Below are 22,757 nucleotides of genomic sequence, written 5' to 3'. Positions count from 1 at the left end.
CGAGAAGAATGTGTGCGTGGCATTTGCAGGAGTTTTGGAAATAAAGTTTGTTCCTGCTTGAGTGGCTTGTGATTTTGTGCCCGGCCAGACTGCCAAAGTATTGAAGAAAGAAGTATTGAGAAACTTAAGGATTAGGAACTGACTATTGTCTTAACTAATCAAATGTTAACATTTTCTCATTTCAAGTAAAATTTTCAATTAAAATCCCTTGATTTGGAATCCCCCCAGTAGGAATCACTAAGGTGTTTGCTCTAGGTTGTTATAGTGATGTATGTTTCTTCAATTCTTATCAAAACTGGTATATTTAGACTTCTCAATTTTTGCCAAACTCTTAACTTTGCCAAATGATGTGTATGGAATGACATCTTATTGATTGAATTTGCCCTTTGCAGATGCCACTAAGAATAAGTACTTTTAATGTGTTTATTAGTGAAATTCAATTTATAAATCTCTTTGGATTTGCATTGATATATACATATTTTTTAATTCAGAGAGTAACTGGTTGGAAAGAAACCTTTCACTATTGACTCTTTCTATACATGAATATGGTAAATTTGCCCATATAGTTGGCTCTTATTTTTAAGTCATTAAGTTCTATAATTTTCTCTGTAAAATATGTTGGTACTATTTTCTTGAATTTGTCCTAGTTATTTTTATAGGTTTTTACTTTATTTAATATTCAAAATTGTATTTTCTAATCTTTGTAGCTAGTATATAGAAAAGTATATTATGTTTATAGATAACTTTTATATGGCATTAGTCTGAAATCTCTTCTTTTACCAGATTTTCAATCCTTTATGCATGACTATAAAATTTCCAAAACTCTAAAAACCGAGGTTTTTAAAAAAATAAGTTTGGCATCAGATTTTATTATAAGGCCAAATCTGATCTGAACAGATGTGAGGCTATTTAAAGTCTTTATCTTAATTACTGTGAATATTCATAAGTTTCACTGAAAACAGTAATGTGTTTGATTGTGGGATGCTGCTCCCAATCTGCTGAGAATATTACATAATGTACAGTTATGCACCTTGTTGCCTTTCTAAAGCGCAATATTATTGAATTCTGAAACAACTATGGACCTGTTTCAGTTAAAGGTCGTGGAGAGGTTTGTTTGTTTGTTTGTTTTTGTAGATCCTCTTGATATTTATTTATTTTAGAAAATATCATTGTAATTTTTTTTTTCCCCCATTTTTAAAGCACTATTTTTTATATAAAGGAGTACTAGAGTTTACTAAATGATCTTTTTCAATGTACTAAGACTTCTTTAAGCTTTTAATGATTTTATAGATTAGCTCATTTTAAGAAATAAAATAGTTCTTATTTGACCAACCCATCATGATTTATTATACTTTGTGTATAATTCCAGATTCAGTTTGCTAATACTTGCCTAAATGATTTTTTGATTATCATCTCAGTCTGGTTTTGCTATCAGTATTATAAGATTGACATAAAATGAATGAAGCAATCCCTCTTTTGCATATTCAAAAAGACTTTGTATAAACATAACATTATGAAGAAGAATTCATCTCAAAAATTATCTGATTGAAGTGACCATTATTTTACCTCTCTTTTAGTGGACATAAGTTTAACTTCTGACTCAGTCTTTTAGCAGTTCTCTCTTTGGGAAAAATTGATTTTTTTTAAAGAGAGAGAGAGAGAATATTTTAATATTTGTTTTTTAGTTTTCGGTGGACACAACATTTTTATTTTATTTTTATGTGGTGCTGAGGATCGAACCTAGTGCCCCATGCATGCCAGGCGAGCACACTACCGCTTGAGCCACATCCCCAGCCCTGAAAATTGATTTTTAAAGTTAACTTTTTGTTAACTTACATCATCCTTCAAGGTTGGAATTAATTTCATCTGGATTACAATTTGGGGACATGAAATTATTCATGATATTCTCATATGTTTAGCATATAATTTACCTTTAGTCGTGCTTTTTCATTTTTAAAATTCTTGTTATGTTTTCAATATTTTGTCTTTAATGTACTCGCTATTTGTTTACATGCAAATCTTTTTCAGTTATCTTTTTTATTCCTTTATTTTTCTGATTCATTCATTAATTACTGTTCTTATTTCTATTACTTCCTGATTAATTTCTATGTAATTATTTTTTTTCTAAAGATTGTTTCCCTCATGTTGTTTTAAAACAATATGACTTTTGAAAAATATTAACTTTAATGGTAGATTTTTAAATTGTCATTTTATTTTTGTCAATATGTAGCATACATATTTAGGTTATGTCATTAAATATATTCAAGTTTAGAATTGACTTTTTCCAAGTAAATATTGCATTTTAATGTTTTTCTAGATTAACTGATTTTAAGAAATGAAATAGTTCTTATTTGACCAACCCAGCATGATTTATTATACTTTGTGTATAATTCCAGATTCAGTTATAATATAACATCCTTTTATTAAAAAATATAACTTAAAAGTATGCTTAAGATGGTAATGATGCAACCTTGCAACTACTATGATTTTCTTTTCCTTTTTTGGGGTGGTGGGGAGTAGGTATTGAAACCAGGGGTGTTCTACCACTGAGTCACATCCCCAGTCCTTTTGAATTTTTTATTTTGAGATACATTCTTACTGCGTTACTGAGACTGGCCATAAACTTGTGATCCTCTGTCCTCTACTCTTGCTTGGTTCCTAATGTTATAGGCATGCCCCACCATACCTGGCTTCCCAGTTTTCTTTTGAATTATATTTCTGTTTTATAACTTTTTGCATTCTAGTACCATCAACTACTATTGTCATTTTAAGAGAGCATATTCTAGGCAACCTATAGTTAGATTTTACTTTTTTATCCAAAGTTCCATAGACTTTTCTTGTATTTGATTTTCTTGGCAGTGTTAAGAGATTTGGTTATTTATTTATTTATTTATTTATTTATTTATTTGTTTTTAGAATATTTTCTAAATGTTCCAAGTGAAAATATTTTACCTTTTATAATATTTTCTAAATATCCTAGGTGAAATTAGTTTGATTTGTTACTCCTCAGACTGGTGATATCAGTTTGGGGAAAGAAAACCACACAGGTAAATTCATACTTATCACATCATAGCCATAGTAGTTATAGTAAAAATAACTTATTACTCTTGGGCTGGGGTTTTGGCTCAGTGGGATACTGCTCACCTAGCACACGTGAGACACTAAGTTAGATCCTCAGCGCCACATAAAAATGAGATAAAGGTATCTAAAAAATAATTATCTAAATAAAATAAATAACTAAAAATAAATATCTAAAAAATACTTATTACTCTTGATGTTAACCTTGATCACCTGAATAAAGTTCCTCCACTGTGAAGTTACTCTTCCATCCCCCTTTCCATCTCATATTCTATGGAAGTCAGTCAAGCTGCAAAAACCACACTTGAGATGTAGGCAACTATGCTTCATCTTTTTGGGGTGAAATAACTAATTGTTTTATAAATCTGCATAAAAGATCGGTCACTTTTCTTGCACCTACTTATTGACTCATTTATTGATTTTTAGCATATATTTTTTATGTATTTTTAATGCTTAATTTTTTCTCTATATATGACAGTGGAATGCATTACACTTATTACACATATAGAGCACATTTTTTTATATCTCTGGTTGTATACACAGTGTAGTCACACCAATTCCTGTCTTCAAACATGTCCTTTGGATAATAATGATCATCGCATTTCACCATTATTTATAACCCCATCACCTTCCCTTCCCCTCTGCCCTATCTAGAGTTTGTCTGTTCCTCCCATGCTCCCGCTCCCTATCCCATTATAAATCAGCCTCCTTATATCAAAGAAAACATTTGGCATTTGGTTTTTTGGGATTGGCTAACTTCACTTAGCATTATCTTCTCTAACTCCATCCATTTACCTGCAAATGCCATGATTTTATTCTTTTTTATTGCTGAGAATATGCCAATGGGTATATATGCCACATTTTTTTTTTTATTGATGGACACATACCTTTGTTTTATTTATTTATATTTTTATGTGGTGCTGAGGGTAGAACCCAGTGCCTCACACCTGTGAGGCAGGCATGCTAACAGTGCCCTACAATCCCATCCTCAGTATAAATTTTTTAAATATTTGTTTTATATTTGGAATTAGACTACAACACATTTTTATTTATTTTGCTGCTCAAGTTTTCCCTGATTTGGTCATTGGGAGTGTGCTTAGATGGATCCTTTGATATTCACCCTATGTGAAATTTTTGTTTTCAGTTGTTTGTTTTTAGCTATTTCTTAATTTTTGTCACTCCCAGGTATCCTGGGATCATTTTGTAGTTTTCTTCCCCAGTCCTGGAATCAGCTACTTCTGCAAATGTCTCAAATTCCTTTTTCATAGAATGGTATTAGAAGCCACCACAGCATGCTAGATATGCTCAGTGATATTGGGGTGTTCTTTGTTTCTATCCCCTCAGCTGACAGAATAGAGAAATACATGTCTGGGTACTAATCTGTGCATGATCATATATCCATAAAAATTTCTATATGTAAATATTTATGACTATATGAGTTCATCTCAACCTAAGTTTATCATGATGTCCCCAACACTAATTCATTATCATATGGATCATTGTTTCCTCCTCTGCTTGCTTATTTGTAAATTTCATTTAAAAAATAAGAAATATTGTTATAAAAGTCTGCAATTTATTTTATTTTCAATTTTGCTATACATAGATAGCTGTGTTAAAATTGTTAACCAAAAACTCCTATGAGAAAGAACTTTATCAATTAGATAACAGTGCTTACCTACAGTTTCTTTTTGCCTTTGATCTTTCATACCCTACTAAATTTCCAAAGTTACTTAATTCAGCAACTTTTCCCCCCACATTTTCACTGATGTTTTTTCATACATTTCTAGTACAGTTAGATTGTTTTTTTCTTATATTCTACAGCATATCCTGAAACATGCCCTCATAAATATACATTTTAAATAATTTTCATGCCTTAAGAATCATTCTTTTTGCTATGAATTTCTATGAACTTTGAAAATCCAGTTTCATGTATCTGTCATTAAAATATACAGAAGAGTTTCCCAGACCTAAAAAGTAGCATGTGCTTCATATACTCTGTCCTTACTTCCTATCCCTCATCTCCTGGTAGCTATTGATATCTTACTGGATCCACACTTTGCCCTTTATAAAACATCATACAAATAGAAAATCAGAAAGCCTCCTTTTTCAGAAAGCCTCCTTTCACTGAATGATAAGATTTATGAATGTCCTTTGGTGGTGTTGGCTTATTTCTTATATTGCTAAACAATGTCACATCATATTGTATGGATGTATCACAATTGCTCTATTCTTTCATCTAGTGAGGGACATTTTGTTTGCTTTCAGTTTTTTGGCAATTTTAAATAAAGACATAAACATTCATATTTAAGACATACATTTCTAATATCAGTTGGGTGCTGAGAGCCATGGCCGAGTCTGTATGGCCCCTGGCATTTTGCCAACAGTATTGAAAGACAGGCGAGGCATTACTATCCGACTTGGCGGCTACTTTTGAGTTCTCGCACTACTTTGGAGTTCTCCTGGGGATTCCCGGGGATTCCCCGAGAGTTCCCATTGGTTGGGGAAGTGCAGGAGGAGGGATTTCCGGGAGAGATATTTCCGGCTGCTGGTTCCTGGAGGAGCCACGTGGTGTTCGGGAGAATTCCCCAGGAGCCTGTGTGAAGTGTTTTCTTGCAGTTCAAAAATAAAGTTTGTTCCTGCTTCAGTGGCTCATGATTTGTGCCCAGCCAGACTGCGGCAGTTGGGTAAATACAAAAGAGCATAACTGGTGGATCACATGTTAGGAAAACATTGTATTTTGTTTTGTAAGAAACTGCAAGCTGCCTCCCACAGAGGCTCTGCATTCTCTATTCCCACCACCAGTGTTGATATTCTGTTGTTGGGTACTGCCTTTTGTTAGATATCAGACACTCTAATATGCACATACATAGTTCCTGTTGCTCTCACTGATAATCTTCCAAGAACAAGTGATTCTCTTTTCATATGCTTATTTGGCATCTGTGTACCTTTGTTTTCATCAAATATCTATTCATATTTTTACCTCTTTTTAAATTGGACTTTTTCTATTGTTGAGTTTTAAACTTTATTTATTTTTTATTCTAACATTTTGTACACCAATCTTTCATCACATAGGCACTCTGAAAATATTTCCTCTCAATCTGTAGCTTCTTTTCATTCTCCTATATTGTGAAGGAGAAGTTTATAATTTTATTGAAATCCAATTTTTTTCTTTGTGTTCTTGATCTTGTTTCCACCACATAACTGAAGCACCTATAAATTTTATTCTATAGTTTATTCTTCAAGTTTTAATATTTTTGCCTTTTAGTTTTTTTGGTTTTTTTTAATTCTTTAAATTTTAAAAATATTTTTAAAATGTTGGCCTTTTAGGTTAAGTCTATAATTCAATTTGAGTTGTTTTTTATGAGAGAGATTGGCTCTGTATCCTGGGTTTTTTGTTGTTGTTTTTTGCTTTGCAGCTAGATAGCCAGTTGTTCTATCACCAATTATTTTAATAATTCTCATGTCTTCAGTTGGATTGACTTTCCTCCTTTGTTGACTGGGTTGCATAGATTTGTAACTAGGCACTGTTCTATTTCATTGATCTACTTATTTTGCCAATAACATGCTGGCTGGTTATTGAAATTTTATTCTAAGTGTTGAAATTGGGCAATGTGAGTCCTCCAACTTTATTCTTTGACATCTTTCTGGCTCTTCTAGGACTCTTGTCTTCATGAAATTTAAGATCAGTTTGTCAAGAAATATTTACTGAGATTTGGAGGGATTTCACTGAATCTATAGATCAATTTGAGAATAATTTATATATTAAAAATATTGACTCTTCTAATCCAAGACATGGAATCTGTTTGCATTTACTTAGCTTTTCCTTGATTTCCTTCAATAAGATTTCTATTTATTCACTTATTTAGTTAGATTTATAAATAAATGTTTCATCTGGGATGGGATTATTCTAAATGTTATTATTTTATTTCAGTTCTGATGGTTCATTATTCATATCTAAAAAAAATGACTCATAATTTTATCTTAGATGGCTTTGCTGTAATTGCTTATCAGTCCTAGGATGTTGGGCACATGTGCGTCCATGTGTATGAGTATTCTTTAGAGCATTCTACATATGCAATCATGCAGTCTTTGAAAAAGAACAGTTTTCTGTTACTCCTGTTCTAATCTGTAGGTCTTTTACTCTCTTTCTGATTTTATTGCACTGGCTAGGTCTTGTAAGATAAACTCTTCTCCTCTCATGGCCATAGCCATGAAGGGAATTATCACTATAAAATCTTGTGGAGTTCAGAAGGTAAAACCTACAAAAGCGGATGGGTGTGGAGGTGCATACCTGTAATCCCAGTGGCTTTGGAAGCTGAGACAGGAGGATCACAAATTCAAAGCCAGCCCCAGAAATTTAAAGAGGCCCTAAATATTTTAGTGAGACCCAATCTCAAAATAAAATGTAAAAAAGGTTCGGGATATAGTTTGATGGTGTAGTCGCCCTGGGATCAATCCTCAGTATCAAAAAGGAAAAACAACAACAACCAAAAAAAAAAAAAAACTCTACAAAAATGGTCAGGTTCTTTTAAGATGTAAGATACTGCGAGTTTCTCATTACTGTACTCCCATTCCCTCTTGAAGCAGTTTGAAAAAATTGTCATTTCAGTTGTAATTCCTGCTGTATTTAGCCTCAGGAGCTTTTGTTCCACGTAGGCAGATCCTGGATGCATCTTTATGCATTGACCTTCCCCTCCAGCTGTTAGTGGTAGTGGGATGTGCACCCTCAATCTTCTGATGAATCCATGATTGATTTTTGATTTGTTCATCTTATTTTAAGTACATAAATGGTGACTTTCAAGCTCTTTCTATGACATTAGAAGTCTTTTTTTCTTATATATAGACACATTTCTTTGTTCACTAAAACCTTCTTAATATCTGATTTTTGTCCTACTGGTATAGTTTTATTCTTTTAAGTTTATTATGAATTTATTATCTTAATAATAGATTTTAGCTGTACTCCCTCAGTCTAACTTTCTGTAATTGACCCTTATTTCATCAACCTTGCCAACCTTTCTCTGATTTTTGGATCCCATTTACAGTTGAGGAATCTTGAAGAGATGTAAGAAACTTGAGGAAAATTCTCTAGACCACACAGCATACTAATGTCAAAATCTGGAATAACTTTCCCAAATTCCTGGGAATTCTATCTCTACCTTAAACATTGTATTCCTGTTTTCATTTTATATGAGAGATGCACATATGTATGTATGCTGATATCGTATAAATCATATATCTAACATGTATCTTTCTTATAACCTTTTACTTTTATGAATAATAAAAAGAAAACTTGAATAATGTTCATCTCCCTTGCACTCATCTTTGAGTAATTGAAAATATGCTTTCCAAATGTACATGTGTATGAATATCTTTATTGTATAAAATCCACGTAAGCACAATTACCACAGGTCTTTTGTTGGACTTATGGTTTTCTGATGTATACTTGATTTATTTAGTTATCTCAAGGGACAGCATTTGGAATAAAATTTGTCTTTTCAAGAGATGCAAGTGAAACTGTGTTCTTTGATAGGACTTTGACTGAAAAGCCTTTATGACAAACCTCCTATTAGAATCCAATTATGCTAAACTGTGAAATGTTGAAAGCACTTCATCACAATGTACAGTGCATTTTCCCTCGGCCTAAGTGCAATCCAATATTTGCCTCACCTTGAGTCTTTTGTAATGGGTACCCAGAGGAACTGTTTTAAGGAACAGGCAAGACTCAAATGTATTCGCAGCTCTTTAAAAATCAAGTCCCAACCTCCTTAATAGGCACTCTGACAAAGTACAGTATATGTTCCCTGGGTAATCAATCAGGCTCTCACAGAACCCATAAAGGAGCTTGCAGGGCTGGAGAGTGAGTGGTTCCTTATGAACGGCCCCATTGTTCTCACAATTAAGGCCAAAGAGGCCCCTGCGGAAGAGGTTCTGGGTATATCTGAGTGTGGGCTGTGGGAGGAAGGAGTTTTGGAAACATAAACCATAGCTGTCCTTCTAAATCCTAAGAGACCCCCCTGGCAATGCAAAAGATGTTAATGTTTGATAAAAGCAAAACAAACAAGCACATTTAAAATTGCTGCTGCTACACCATGCTGCTTCAATATGTTGCTAGTTGGGAGATTGTAAACTCACCCACTTCACCTTTTGGACTGCATCCAAGCAAGCTATCACAAAATATAAACAGCTGGATTCTTTTATCTGATAGATATAATTAGAATTGAAGTGGGTTTTTAAAAACACTATTTCAAATCAGGACTGGTGCGTTTTATGATTTTCATTGTGTTCTCAAAGAAAATATACTTTTAAGGTTTGATATTGTCTCTTTCCATTAATGGAATTTAATTTTCACATTTTTTTATCATACTCAGGGCAAAAAGACAGGTGCATAGATTCAAAGAGTTTTATTGGACTTAATCATAGATATCTGTAGTTGAATTAAGGAACATACAATTTGACATTAGTTACATTTAGAGAGGAAGTAAGGAAAATGGAATTTGAGTGGCTATTTAATGTATTTTGTAGTTTGCGGATTAAATTTCCTCAAAAAAATATAATGTAATGCTTATAAAGTTAATGGAAAATAAAGTAAAAAATGCTGCACATAGGATGGTGTCTTTTCTAGATTCTGTCCAGAAATTATATTATAAATATAGCTGTCAAGAACGTTACATTTTCCAATAGGATAATATTAGATTTGTGATTTCTAGTCACTGATGAGGATGTTATCATCTAAGGCAGCTATCTGAATATATCCCTGTTACTTAGCAGTTACAGTACTTGAGGTTTGTTTGACCTACTCCACAGTTATTCATTCATTTAAGTATTTATTAAGTGGCCATTCAATTAGTGGGCATTGATGCAAATAATGAGCATAACATTTACCATAAACTAAAAAGCAAAGAAAACTTAATCTAGCTAGAAATTTCTGAGAAAATGTTGAAGTTTGATTCTATCAGAGTCCAGTGTGTTGTGGAAGAAAATTTATAAAATCAAGGAGAAATAACATTATGTGCAATATCATACATATTAGAAGACAATATTAGGAATGACTGAGAGAGATTAAGGTAAGAGTTGATATGGGCAAAGATTCATAAAGTCACAAAAGTTAATGAGTGATTCATTTATTCACTCCTTAGAATGCATTTACTAAGTTTCTAACTATGCACTGAGTATTTTATTATGTTCTAGATGTTTTTTGATGAGTAAGACTGTGGCTATTCAATTTTGGAAGCTTGTAATCTATGTTGAAGGATACTCCTATCTTAAAAATGCATTGAGATAAATATTACAAAAATTTTATGGAAACAGGCTCAAGGAAGTGTGGCACAAAGAAGAAAATGTTTTAATTTGCCCAGGAGAATCAATAAGGTTTTCAAAACAGATCTGACACTTGAGTGGCACTTGACAAGAAAGTGTAGTTTTCTAGGTAGCTTGCCATGACTGGGCACTTGTGGAGTGACTCTGACTGAATTAGCATCACCATAAGGGTAAATGGAAGTAAGGACATATGGAAGGGATGAGTTCCTGTATGCATTGTCAATGGAGCAAATAGCATACAAAGCATCCACTATGTTTTTTCTGTAATTAGATTTTTAGTCTAAGTAATGAGACTTAGTATATAAACTTGTATTAAAACTGTCCTTAAAATCTATTTTTCATTCAGTTTCTCTCCAGTGGAGAAAGAATGATATGGGGACACTAAGAGGTAGTATAAAATAGATATGAGATGAAAATTAAAGTTCAAATTACTGCTAACCCAGCCACTTGTCAATCAATTTTTTTTAAAATTTCATTGTCAGCTAGCATTTGTAAACCACAGTCATAAACTCAATTAGTTGTAAAACAAATGAAATATATATATATAATGAAATATATATATATAAATGAAATATATATATATAAATATATATATATACACACACACACATACACACACACACATACATATATATGATTTATACCTGGCATATTATGTATGATGGAAGTTATGCTGCAGCAAAAAGAAATCAGTCTAAGCATTAAATATAATCAATTAATTAAATTAGTTAAACACTAGAATTTTATTCCACAGGACCTAGCATTTTAATTTGAATTTCATATTGATTTTAGAGTGAGGGTCACAAACTGGCAGAGATGTAGACATAAAAGATATGGATCATATTTTAAATAACAAACAACCAAAATTTAGTCATTAAGAATAATAATAATTTTTAAAATTGATTCTTTAACATAGCTCTATGCCCCTTCTGGTTTCATTAAGATTATTGGTGAGGATACATTTTGCTGGCCAAGAGAGAGTAAGCACTGGCTGTCAGTAAGGGTGTCTTGCTTCTCTTCATTCATTATAGTCTTTCCACATGGCTAGCTGGGCTTCTTCTGAAAACATGAAGATCTCACAGTGGTAATATGAAGGGACCACATGCATTGCAAAAGCATGAAAAGAGAACTACAAGAGTTATTAAAGATGAGATTTCGGAGCCTCACAGCCTTATTCTTTCTTCATTCTAAAGGTTGAAGTTCATGAAGACAGGCCAAATTCAGATTCAGAAGAAAGCACTTTTGATTTGTGAGGATGGTCAAATCTCATTGTGAAAGGCATCTAGGACATGAGGAAATTTAAATAATATGTAAGTAAATTTAAGCAGTGTATGTATTCTATAGTTTTCTGATCTCTTCCATACTTTCTTCTCTTATAACAAGAATCTTCTATTGTCTGTCCTCAAAAGTACTAGATTTTTACCTCTACTTTAGAGCATCCTAACTTACTTGTTAGGATTCAAGGAAATGGAAATGGTGTAATAATATATCATCTATGAACTATTTATTTTAAGCAATTTAAAGAAAAAATTATCTCTGTTTTCACCAGGAAGAGCCTGATTCAATAATACTAAAAAACTTTGACTAAAGAAAAATGATTTTAGAAAATGGAATATTTCTTACAAAGTTCAATTTGTCTAGTTAATATTACCTCTGAAAACTTATGTCCCCAGAAACATTTGAATACAGGCAAGCAGGCTTGAAAATATAGACAGTTTATAGAACAAAGATAAAAAGAACAGTAAAGAATTCAGCAGCAAAAGTGAGAATCCAACAAAGCCTCCATGACTTTGTAAAATACTATGCAGCACCTAGAGCAGCAAGTGAGAATAAGATGAGAGAGAGGCTGGTGGTCACATGAATTATGCAGTTGTCTCATAATTAAAGTTGCATGGATGGGCTACAGAGACCACAAAAAAGATTTTTTTCCTACATAAACTCATGGTTTATAAACACAAATTTGATTCACTTCCTTGTTTTTCTATTCAAAATGATATTATTCTATTTTGTCTGTTTTTACGACGAGTTAAATTAAGCTTGAAATTCTATGAGAGAAATCTGGCTCAGAAGTGTTTTGTAAATATTATGACAAAAAGTCTGTAGAAAAATTGCTGCAGTCATGTTTGTAAAAAAACAATATTTAAATGTTTTTCTAGCAGTAGGTAACTGGCTCAGTGAAGAGGTTGACTTTGAATTTAGTATATATTATATATAGTAAATATATATTATATATACATTTATATATAATGTATTATGTGTAATTTTGAAGCCATCAGTTTATTAGTGTGCCAAGATTTCTGTTAAAGATGCTTGGCAATATCATGACTTTTGATTTATAAAACTCTAGAGGGACATATATTTGTCCTTTTGAGGAGATCATTTCTAAGACTACATGGCAAGCGTCCTGTGGTTTAGTATAATCCAACAAAGTTGTCAGTGTACACATTTTATAACAAATAGACTTTACATATAATCTCCATTGTAAATATCAATTTATAAGAGGATGATGATACATTGAGATTTTAAATTTTAATCATATTTATCTCCTGACTTTCTGTTATTAAACATGTGGAAAAACCCAAGGAGAGCCTGAGGGATTCAGCATTCTGCAGTTTTGAAATCAAATCATCAGATGCTTCTTCTCCTAGTATGACTCAATAAAATAGTGCCCTCAAAACTGATTGTGAATTTCAGTCTGTCATAAAATTTCAACTTTGAAACAAACTTAGTGTTCATCAGTTTTAATATTACTTTTAATCTAAAAACTCCATAATGTTATTGGCTCTTAATTTTTTTCAGATGACTGTAATGACATTACTTGTCCTTTACATAAAAATATCCTTTAATAAGAGTCATGCACCTTAATATAAAATCTATAAACACATTAAATAAAAGCAAAGGCATCTTTTACTCCTGATCAATCCATTTTTTTAAATCGGTTCTCGGTTGTTCTTCCTGAGCATGTGACCAAAGCAATTTAAGATTTAGTTCTCAAATAAATTTAGGATTTAGTTCTCTGTAATTGCTGTTCTGAAATTGTAATTTTATCTTGGAGTTGGTGTTTTGAATGCAAAGGTCATGGATAATGGAGCATGTGCCAGAGGCTTGGGCTACATGTGGCCTGCCTTCCTGTCACTTCAGGAACAGGGTCTCAGCCTCCCTCTCCGCTAGCTGCCTGGTGCATCTGCCACCCTCACTCTGGAATGAGGATGGGCTGGAACCCAGAGCAAGACTCAAATGTGCCTTTGTCCCAGACTGTGTCTTCGTCCTGGGTTCAGGGAAAGGAAGGGAAGGTAGGAGACTAGTACCTTCCAGGAGACACTCTGGGCAGGGCCAGCTTCAGCTGTCCCTTCTGGGCTGGTAGCTGAAAGAAAGATCAAGACTTGTCGTCAGGGAAAATGCCCGTTTATTGAGGAACAGCTCTGCATATTTATAGAGCCATGGGTGGTTTGACAGTTATGACAGTTTAATGGTTGAATGGTTTGACAATTGGCATGGGGCTTTCTGATTAATGGGTAAGGATCATGTGAGCCAGCAGGGCTAGTCTGATTGGTGGATAAGGATCATGTGAGCCAGCAGAGCTAGTCTGATTGGTGGGTATGGATCATGTGAGCCAGCAGGGCTCACCATTGGATGGCTCTTCTTGGGGGATGGGGAAGTTAGTCTTTGGAGCCCGGGCGACTCCCAACAGCAGCAGAGATGACTTGACGCCGGACTTGCTTGATGCGGATCTTGCCACCACCATGGTTCCAGGTACCCAGTGAGGGTTTGTGCAGATGCCCAGAGACAGCTGCAAGAGTGATAGCCTCAGAAGCTCACTCAGCACCCACTAGGGCTAAAGAACAAGGGTGTGCAGGGTTCAGATCTCAACCAGGTTCTTTGACTTATTGTTTATAAAATGAGAGCCAGATGTTTCATCTAAATAGTGGAATAAATCACAGTACATATCTTGTAAAGTTACTGTGAAAATCAAGTAAATGGATCCTGTTATTTATAACTGTGCAACTGAAGAAACAGAAGTTGTCACTATTATTTTATCATTTAGAAATAAAGCCTGGGCCCTATTATCATGTTCTATAATCTTTTCATTTTATTCAATTAAGCAAAGATGTCAAAATGTTGTCCTGCTATTGACTCATCTATTTTTAAGATATTATGAATATGTACTTGGAAACATGAGGCATGATCTTCATATGAATTTCTTAACTCTTATGAGAGTGCTTAGCAAGTCGGAGACCCTTTCCCCTTCTTCAGCAGTATTAATAAATACTTTGCTGCCTAGAAGGATATATTCTGGCAATCACTTTTGCTTTCATAAAGCAATGTTTGTTGAGCAACATTAACTTATGTCATTACAGTTGTGAATCAATTGCCAGAGTCTATCCTTATCAGAAGAAAATTATTTTATTTGGTATTAATTATTATTTGCCTTTCGCCTATATTAGGAGAGCCCAGGATAGGCTGCAGTAATAAACATACCTCAGATTCTCAAAGGCTTATCACAGTGAAGATTTTTTTCTTGTTCCTTTCACTGTTTGATCTCTTCTCCAGGATTGGCTTGTGTTTCTGGAACAGGTCTCCTCTGCATTGTTTAGAGGAAGATTTGGAGGATTATTCAATGTATTTCTCAAAACAAGGCAGGCCCAAATCCATCTGTATCATTTGGGCCACAGTCTCGTTACCTGCATTCGGTTAAATGGACCAACCTCACTGAACGCATGGGAAGCTGCTGAGTTAACTTGGCTGTGTGCTTAGTAAGAAGAGAACGAAAGAATTCAGAACTGTGTCTCTGCCCTCTTTGTCAAAATGCCCCATTTGACATGTTTACAATTTCTTATGTTAAGCGGTGAGGTATAGGCTCCAATTACTCACCTTCTGTAAACTAATGAGAGTTCCTCTGTTGCCAAATAAACTTACCACCCCTATATGGATTTTGGATTACCCTGCGTTTGTCGTAAATGGCAGTTGTGCAACTCTTCTCATTATGTGATCTAACCAAAGAAAGAGATTGAATCTGGAGCTGGCTAGTTTTGCTATGAAAAGCAGTTTTAACAGGTCATGGGAAGAGATGTATCTCTTTAGTCTCCTTGGAGTCTAAAAATGCACCCTCAGCCCACAGAAATGTCCCATTGTACTCAGATGTGTCATGAACAACACTCGGCCAGGTAAATTGTGGGGAGCATAGAGAGGTGAAATATATCAATAAGAGGTTTCTTGTCTCTGGCACTTCCATATGGACTACAGACTCATCAATGACAAGAAAGAAAAAGAAAAAAATTACATTAAGTAGTGCTATATATTAATAATTTATGGTTTTTGTAATGAGAAAGTGTGAAGGCTTGGGAGGAAGTCCTCTGATTCAAATTAGCTTTCTACTTACTTCTTGAATCCAGGTAGTTTGTAGAGGTGAGTTAATTTATTGTCCTAGAACCTTAAATAACAAGGATTCTGAAAGCAGTTGTGAAAGCAATATATAGTCTTATAAGAAAATTTCATGAAACTCTCTGTGTCTGTTTCTTTTGGGGGGGTCGAGGGTTGTACCAGGGATTCAATACAGGGTCATTTAACTACTGAACCACATCCCTAGCTAGTTTTTATATTTTGTTTTGAGACATGGTCTCGCTGAGTTGCTTAGGGCTTCACGAAGTTGCTGAGGCTGGCTTTGAACTCATGATCTTCTGGCCTCAGCCTCCCAAGCCACTGGGATTACAGGCATGTGCCACTACACCCAGATCTTATGTCTTTTTCTGATATGACTTAGAATTTTTAAATCTCAGTGCCTGTTCTTTGAATTGTTAGAAATATATATTCAATGGTAAGATGACTTTATTCAGGACCATAGTGATAGGTACACTATAAGAAGACATTCAAGTAAGGAGAGAGATGGTGTTCTACTCTGAATACAGCATAGGAAAAGGAGAATTCATACCCATGGGACCATGTGGGGCTCAGTGGTCAGAAAATTCCTCTGGGTAAAGGTGAATCTGGTTAAACCAACCTAATATGATTCATGCTAAAGACAGGCTAGATGATCAGACATCACTTGGGGGACAGTGGAGAATAAGGAACTGGATCAGATGTTGAGGATGATCAGAACTCGGGGCAGGGGGGAATCTTACTTAGTCCTTACTTAGCAAGGACTGCACAACTGGTTCACATGGAAGTGAAGATGAGCACAGGAGGCGGCTCAGAAGACTAAGGCTTGGCCCAACAAAGAATAGTCATCAGAAGAAAAAGAAAGAAACCAACTGCCGATGACCATAAGATGACGGTGACAATAAGATTGTAGTACAATGGAAGTCTGACTTTGTCAGTTTTAGTGTATAATGAATTGCTGATTATAAATGAACCTTTGCCAATGTTTTCCTGAGTTAGGATATTTCTTCTCTTTCTAAGTATTGTAAATTGTTGATATTGGTTCATATGGGCTAAGAGTCACTCATAAAACTTAGGAAACAGTTTGCCTGCATCTTAATGAGGTCAACAATATTTCTAAAATATCTGAAGGAATCAGAACCACCACAGTAGGCTTTTTTCTCAAAATTGCTAATGCAAGACTGTTGGGTTCCCACGAATGATGTTGGAGCACTGTGGACTTGACCCGTTACTGCATTCAGATGCAGGCAATGTTTCTGTTATAATTCACTGTCATTTTAAAAATTTTTTAAAAAATTTTTGTTGTAGTTGGACACAATACTTATAATTTATTAATTTATTTGTACATGGTGCTGAGGATCGAACCCAGGACCTCACATGTGCTAGGTGACCACTCTACCACTAAGCCATAACCCCATCCCCTATAATTCATGGTTTTATCAACAATTTTTACATCATAATTTATTTGGAATGTGAGTATTTATGTTATTTTTTCTGAATGCTTTCGGGATTCTATTATTCTCAGACTCTCAGAGGCAGATTTCTGTTATAGTTGGTGCAGAAGTACATGGTTTGTTCTTGACCAAGATATTGGTATTGAAGATATTGATCACGATATTGGTAATTTCCTGTTTCTTTTCATATTTTTATCAGTTTTAGTATTTAGAATTATTTGGGAAAGTTATCTCCTCTTCTTGTGAAAGATTGATGTTCATTTTTTTTTGAGTACTTTTTGAAATTTACCCTTGCATCCTTTTGTCCTGTGTTTTTCCATGTGGGAGAGTTATTTTCATGTGAGGGACAAATTACTAATTTGATCTCTTTATTTACTATGGGTTTAATCAGCTTTTCTATTTCATCTTGAGTAAGTTTTAGTAATTTATGTCTTTCTAATTAGAAAGTTTAAGTTGTTTTTTTTTTTTTTGTCTCCTAGGTTTTTGGCATCCAGGTATGTGTTAGCTTTTTGATATTATAATAAAACCCATGCGATTATGAAACTTAAAAGAAGGAAAGTAATTATATATCTGGGACATATGGTTGTTTAATTTATGCAAAAGAACTGCAATCAACACACTATGGTGAAATGCAGGGCCATAAACACACTTATGTGTCATGTAGGCAAGTTATGGAGCCTGCATAGGTGCAATCAACATACAAGTGGATAAAGAAAATGTGGAATATATAAGCAGTGAATTTTCAGTCATAAAGAAGAATGAAGTCATAGTATTTTGTGGTTAATAGATGGAACTGGTAAACATCATGATAAATGAAATAAATTTGATATAGAAAGGGAAGGATGTAATGTTTTCTTTCCTATATGAAAGCTAAGGAGAGAAAAGAAAAAAGGAATTTAAAAAGGGAGATTATGTCCATGTATGAATATACAATGATGAATTTTATTTATATATTATTATAACTAAATAACTAAAATAATAATAATAATAATAGAAATAGTAATAAAAGGGAGATCAATAGAGCAAGCAGATTAGGGATAGGGAGGAGAGGAGAGAAAGGGAAGGGCCTTAGGAATGAGATTGATCAAATTATGTTATATGCATGTATGATATAACACAATGATTCCTCCTATTATGTATAATTATAATGCACCAATAAAAGAACTATAATAAAACAGGAAAAAAAAGGTTATTTGTGCTCATGCTCTCAAAGATTGGTCCATGGTTAGTTGGTCTTGTGGTGATGAAGCACATCATGATGGGCAATATGTGTCAGAGCAAATCTGCTCACCTCATGGACGAGAAAGAGAAAGGAAGATAGGGAGCTCCCACAGTCTCCTTCTAGGGCTCACCTAAATGTCCTAAGACTTTCCACTTCACCCACCTCTTTAAGTTTCAACCATTGCCCAAAAGTGCCAAGCTGAGGACAAAGACTCTATGTAGCACAAAGACCTTCTGGGCACCCTCTGGATCCAAAGTACAGCACAGGTGTTAACGGTGCTCTTTATGTCACTGAGATCTGTAAAGCTTCCACTTTCATCCCTTATTTTAGTGATCTGAGTCTTTTCTTTTTTCTCAGTCTGACTTGCTAAAGGCAGTCAGTTTTGTTGATTTTCCCAAAGGACCAAACATTGGCTCATTAATTTAAACTATTGCTTTTATATTTTCTCTTTCATTAATTCTATCCTGGTTTTTATTATTTTCCTCTTCCAGCTTGCTTTGGACTTTATTTTCCCCTCTGTCTCTCTCTTGTTAAGTTATTGACCTGAGACATTTATTTTATTTTTTCTTAATGTTTACAGCTAAATATTTCTATCTAAGCACTACTTTAGAAAGAGCTCATAAGTTTTACATGTTGTTTTGTAAGGTAGCTTACTTAGTCATGAACAGGTGGTTAGAGGGAAAGGACAATGAAGGACAGACATCAGGCCAATACACCAATAAAAAATCAGAAGTCGTAAAAATGAAGCAGCAGGGAATCTTATATAAACTGGCAAGCGTTTGGGCATGAAATCTGGAATGCCTAACCTTCCTCAATTTTTTAGGGAATTATAATTTCTTGGGGAAATTATTACTTAAAATCCTGGGGACCCTAAATGAAATAATAAGCATAATGGAAGTGGGGTCTGTTACATCACAACCGTCCCCCACAACGACTACAGGTAATTATAACTTCTCCAGGGGCACTATGGTTTCCAGCAAAATGCCATTCATATCTCTTTCAACCAACCCTCCCTTATTATTATTACTACGTCACAACCACCCTGTCAATCAGAATATTGAGACCCTCACAACCGGCTATCCAAAGGACTCACTTTCCTTAAACACACCAGCTCTATGAGCACCACAGTGTTCTGTCTTCAAAGTGGTCCATGCAGTTCCTATGTCGTATGTAACCCTCACTCCTCACTCTATTAAACTTTTGTTTACTACTCTGTGATTCACTCAAATTCTTTCTGGTGGCGTCATATGAACAAGTACTCAAGGACTATGGTGCCTTCCCATGCTCAATCCTGTAATAGTATCTTCCTTTTCATTCTTCCCAAACTATTTCCAGATTTTCTTGACTCATTGGTTATGTAACAATATGTTACTTAATATCTATATATTTATCAGATTTACTAATTTTTGCTTTTGATTTCTATTTTAATTACATAATGGTTGAAAGCATGTTTTGTACGATTTTAAAACTTTAAATTTATTGAGTCTTGAGAAGAATGTGTGTTCTACCACTGTGGTTTGGAGTAGTCTACAGATATGTGTTGATCCTCTCTGGTTTATCGCATTCTTCAATTCTTTTATTTCTCAGATGATCTTCCACTATTATAATCAGCTTTATTATTGCTATGACCAAAAGACCCAACAGCAAAACTTTTAAAAAATAATGTTTCCTTAGGAGGAAAATTTATTTTGGCTTCTGGTTTCAGAGGTTCACTTCATAGTCAGCTGACTCCACAGTTCTGAGCCCCAAATGAGGCAAAATATCATAGCCAAAGAGCATGGTATGGGAAAGTAGTTCAGGAAATGGGCCCAAGGAGGCAGAGAGAGCTCCTCTCACCAGGGACAAAATATAAATCCCAAAGTCACACCCCATTGACCTATTTCCTATAGCCACACCCTGCATGCCTACAGTTATGACCAAGGTAATTCGTATCAGTGAATTCATCCACTAATTAGGTAGCACCTCTCATAATCTAATAATTTCACTCCTGAAAATTCTTGCATTGTCTTATACACATTTGGGGAACACTTCACATCTAAACCATAATAGATGATCTAGCCCATTGCTCTTATCATAAATAACTTTGAATAACTTCTAAATCTCTGGTACCTACCTACCTCAATGCTTAGATATTTACTCATGCCAGGTACTCATTAAATATTTGTTGAATGAATTGAATGAGTTGAATGAATGAATGAACTACAGCAGTGATCAGTACACTTTTTCTTTAAGAATCCAGATTATATATATTTCAGGATTGTGTGTTCTAAGCTGTCACCATTAATCAATTTCGCCAATATATTCTGTAATTTGTCATAGACAAATTACCAAGTACCTGGATATGTTCAATAAAACTTTACTCACAAAAGCAGTCATTAGGTAGGATTTGGCCTTAGGTTCCAGTTTACAAACCCCTGAACTAGAGACCAACACACTAGGACAAAATTCAGTGGGGAACACAAATTTAGCAATAGAACTGTGGTGTAGTTTAAGAATTCACAAATTCAACATGCGTGTTATTTTCTATCATGGAGGGAGTGATCACATTGCAGTTGTTCTTGTAATAGTCCACCTCAAGTTTGTTTCCTGACAGGGACTGACTAGGTCAAGTGGGCAGCAATCCATGGTGTGTGAAACTCCACCTAAAGAAGATGAGCTTATGTAGAATGTTTAGTATTGAACAGGTGGAAAGTAGATGCATGAGGGAGAAAAGGAACTGGACTAGGTCATATTAATTGTGGAGTGCTAGAGGAAAAGTTTGGGGATTGCTATTAGAGGTATCTATAGTGCCAATCTGATCCAGGGCCACATTTCCTTCTAGCCTTACAGAGGCCTGGCCCTAGTTCATTTTCACCATAAATGTGTCCTAATATTCTATGCCATTATTCCATGTCAATTTTATTACTATTCTGGAATGATATCAAGACTACACTTTGGAATTTGGGAGAGTTACTACAGATAATTTAGTTGAGAGTTCAAATCACAGCTGTAGCAATAACTTTCTGTCATTTTAAAATTATTATTCATTTGGTTATTTTCACATAGAGGAGTAAAGATTTATTTTTTTCAATTAGGTTAATCCAGAGAAGAGTTATCCCTTCAGAATTTTTATTTTATTTTTCAAGAAATATGTTATTATTTCCCCTAAAGAGATTTTTCAAAATTTAAAGTTGTTATTTCTCAGGAGGGGGATTTGGCTAAATTTCATTTCCATATGCAAGAAGATAAAAAGTGAGGAATTTGCAATTCAGTATCATCACATAATTTTAGATGGCTTGGGAGTATTGGGGGATCCATTAAAACATTTAATCGGGGGGAGGAACCTCAAGCAATTAATTGTTAAAAATTGAAAATAACTCTTAATGAGAGAGGGGAAATAGAGAGATAAATTCCTAAAATGTTTACCCGTATTTTGTTTACTTTAAAACAAAATATTACATTAAAAATTAGTTTCTCGATTTCCCTTTACTCAGTCACTGAATCTTCTTCTCAAAATTGCCTTTAGTGTTCCCCTTTTCCAAAGAGATTTTATGCAATACTGAAGATAAAATGACACTCTTCTGTGCTTGACATTATCATGACTCCTCTGTTTTTATCTTATTCTGATTATAAATTTATACACACACTGCATGATAACATACATAAACATACAAAGAATCTAATAATAAGTAATTTAATATTTTCATTATAAAATAAAATATTGTATAGTTTTTTTCTTATTAATAATAGGTTCCTTTCTAATTCCAGCCACAGTAATGGGTCCAGGTAACTCAACCAAGGGAAAATGAATAAAGATGTTTATGAGAGCAATACCTTGGTGCCACATTTTATAGAGCACAGAAAGTTATAGCATGGGTTGATTTTTATGCTGAAATGCGAGAATTTAAACAAAGGAATGACAAATCTCTCTAATAGAATTATTCTGGCTACCATGTTGAAAATGGCTTAAATATTTGAGGATGGAGTTCATTGTAATCACATTGAGATAATGGGTTTTGGGATAGAGTGGTGGTAGTGGGAAGTTTGTAGAAGTAGTCAGATGTGAGACAGGTGCAGAAAGTTAAAATAATGGAATCAGCAAATTCATGAGCAAAAAATAAGTTTTTTGCTTTTTGTTGTTGTTTTATGTGTGTGTGTTTCATTTATAAATTTCTTATATTCTTCTAATACATTTTCATTGATGTACAAGTGAACTCATTTAATTTTTCTGTCTAAAGATAACATACTATGTATGTCATTGTGGGCATTTATTTTATTTAATGATATGATTGAATCTCTTCTTGTCCTTGCAAATAGACTGCACATTCTCT

This window comes from Marmota marmota, unplaced genomic scaffold (genome assembly GCF_001458135.2).
Source record: "Marmota marmota marmota unplaced genomic scaffold, marMar, whole genome shotgun sequence".
Taxonomy (NCBI): domain Eukaryota; kingdom Metazoa; phylum Chordata; class Mammalia; order Rodentia; family Sciuridae; genus Marmota; species Marmota marmota.
Note: the sequence above shows the minus strand (reverse complement) of the source record.